Source organism: Montipora capricornis, chromosome 6 (assembly GCF_036669925.1).
Source record: "Montipora capricornis isolate CH-2021 chromosome 6, ASM3666992v2, whole genome shotgun sequence".
Lineage (NCBI taxonomy): Eukaryota > Metazoa > Cnidaria > Anthozoa > Scleractinia > Acroporidae > Montipora > Montipora capricornis.
Window position 1 is genome coordinate 30,523,966 of NC_090888.1, and position 3,406 is coordinate 30,527,371.

Here is a 3,406-nt window from a genome sequence, read left to right on the forward strand (position 1 = left end):
AAAAAAATACTTGCTAAAACTCAATATAAGCCGCCCTCTATTATGGCTTAAAAGAATCGGAAATATGATTTCTATTTCGTTTTAAGAACAATACAAATAGTGTTTCAAAACCAGGCTGTATATAAGCTATAAGGGGAGCAAATAACAAATTCCACTTCGAGTAACGTTTTTCGTTCACCATTTGACAAACTGGAATTGAAAATGCGCATTTAATTTAGATAAAAAATAACTTGAACCCTCTATTGTCAAATGGGTGCAAACATAAATAAACATATAGTCCGCTCCGTTAACATAACGTGCCTAAGCTCTCACGACAAATGCCCACATACACTACCGATCTCTGCCAAACTCGGTCAGGTTTGAGGCCACAGCTGTTTTAGGACGCACGAAACAGAATACGGCTGATAAGGCTGAGGAAAAGCTTGTTCGTCTCTTATGTGAAAAAAACCCAAAAAAACAACGACGGCCTATTAAAAAAAGCTTAAAAGAAAAAAAACCCCCCGATTGCTCCTTTCCTATAATAATAACCCATTCTTTTTAATGTGTCCTTCAAAAACAAACACCGTTCTTCTAGGAGTCTACTAATGATTTTCCTCTTCTCTCCGTTACATCGGCCTCGCCCTTCCTGCGTTGTCACAAACTCTGTTCCGCTGCGAAAACAAAAAGCTAGTAACGCATGCAACGACAAATATGCTTTTTAAAGTCACAAACAAATTTCCTTTGAAAACTTATAATTGCCGCATTCCTGACACTCCTGAAATCTCAATAAGTATATGGCCAAAAATACTAACCTTTTATCGCGATGAGCACGAGGCGTAGACCAGAAGCGGGGCCGTTGTTCATAAATTTTTCAAGTGAAACGTGACTATGAGCCGCCTTCTTCGCCCTCTTCAGGAAGCGGCGACGCGATGAAATTCAGTCTAGCCAGCGCCCCATCAAGGAAATTAAAAGTATCCACAAAAGTCGTTTACTTTGCAGTCTATAGATGAAAAGAGCCCGCACAGGCTTTTTTTTTTCTGGTAATATATCGGACTGACTTGGTTGTCCGGCATTGCAAGATTGACACTCCAAGTGGTGTTTGTCTTCTCTTTGCATTATTTTCTCGATTTACTGACCTGAAACGTTGGAACAAATATTGATGAAGTCATCTTAAGTCATCATCAACATATGATAATGCACGTCAAGAGTGTCACGTTGAAAGATTTCATAACAATTGAATTCCTTAAATCTTTCGTGTAACAGCAACCTCTTAACTGGTTGTTTCTCAATCCATTCAAAACGCTTGATAGGATGGGCAGGAAGTCGGTTTTTTAGTCATGGATCTTTTATTACAGGAGTAGCGCCTCAGATCGTGCTCTCAGGAAATGCTATGCCAGCAAAAAATGAGAGCCTTATAAGTAGCTGAACGAAATGTCAGCCCGGCCTACTCTTATGTTAAAATTAATCAATGGAATATCAGATCGATTCAATAGATATAACACCAATGAGGTTTGGAAGTTGTGGTTGTGCCCAGCAATGAGTTAAGCCAGCCGCCATTACGTCAAACAACATTACTTCTTTCCTATCGCGAATCCCTTACAAATGTTTATGAAACATCCCCCCCCAAAAGATTCAAGTCATGCAGAACAGTCAGTGACGTAAAAACGATTACTTCGAAACACAATCCTTAGACAGCTGTCGCGTTGCCAACCTTCACTTCGGCATCGTGGATGTGCTTAATACAGGAAAAACGCCATCTTCCTTATTAGTATCAACTTCTAAAAGAAGTGTCTCTGGTTACAGTGTAAAGTAAGACACTTAACCAATATATTCATCGCTAGCCTCCATTTAACCCACAGCAGACGCTTAATTGGCGTGCGGCTTCTGAGTTCAGTGCACGGCTCAGTTAAAGTGGTTAAGGTTGCAATCCGGCATTTCAGTCAATAGTCTCGGCCTAAAAACACAAGCGACGGTTATGCCACCTTCTCTTCTGCTAAAGCAACTAAATATCAAACAAGGAGAACAGAGACAGTTCCGTCAATCACTGCGGCAATGCTAACCAGGCGTGGCAATTGCAAACAATGCACGACTTGCCTTTCGGACGTTTATAAGAGCTGCTCAAATTGCGTTCCTTCCTATTGTGATCCGGCCCAGAAAACAACACGAGTGCGTTTTTATATTAAAATTTCGATTGTTTCTGTATACAAACTACGTTACTGCCGAGACCAATAATATGAAGAGAAGTATGGCATACTATATATGCCGCATATCATAAAGATATCACGAACCTTGGAACGTGCTTAGCTTCTGTTTCTCCGGCAGTAGATGCCTTTCCGCTGACTAAGTTCCTTATTGCCTTAGAGACATCAAACAATACACAATCGTGATACCACCTCGTCAAAATTACAATATGAAAGAAACCTCACTCTCGACTGTTGGCACGATTTGCTCTATGTGTAAGCTGAAAAATCAGCTATACACCTACAAACTACCAGCAAGACCAATGAACTCTGAGGTCATTTGTGACATCTCAATAGGAAAGAATGACTTTCAAAGGATTTAGAAAATCGTTTTATTTACATTATGCCTGAAAGAGATATTTGCCTAAAATTGTCACCAGTGTTGCACAAAGCAACCCGCGCCTTTTGGTTAATAACATAAGTCTGTCATCCATGTGCCCAATGGAACGAAAGGTAAATAATCCAGGCAATTCCAACTGCCAACTTCTTGACTACCTGTTGTCATGCGCGTGACTATTGCTCTTAAGTGAGTCCAAGAACTGCAAAAAAATTCCAGATACATAACACGCTTCTGAAGTATGCACACTTTACCTTTAGAAATTGCTCTTTGAAGCCTATGTCAAGACTAGAGACGCGACCATTAATGAAAGAGATTTAGGGGCGCCGAGGATATCCGGTAACAGTGCAGCGAACTGTCCGTCGTGTGTACATTCCGCAGCCATCTCAAATGTCTGTCTTGTTGTGCGGCTCATATTTCAATTGTAACTCTTGTGAACGCAGCTTCGTTGGGTACAAAACGTATATCATGTTTAGAAAGCTGTTAGATTCAAAACATGGATGCTGAAGAATTTTTAAAGGTCTTCCACAGCAGAGGATAAACTGGCAGGTACTGTTTGTCAGACCTTACAGATCGAGGATCATTTTTTTTCCTTATCATTAATGCGCAGGACTTGTTGATACGTATCCTCGTGCTGCACTCTTTCGTGATTCTGGGTTGGTGCGCGCGCGTTTATTCGTCATTTATATTGCTTGTGCCCTGTGATTTTTAATATATTCTTATTCTAGTCAGTGTTCGATTTGTTTTGTTGATGCGTTCAAGGGTAACTTTAATTAAGTCGGTCATTGAAACCAAAATCAATTATCTTGTGTCAGTAACTTCAGCAACGCATGTTTATTTCACAGTGATA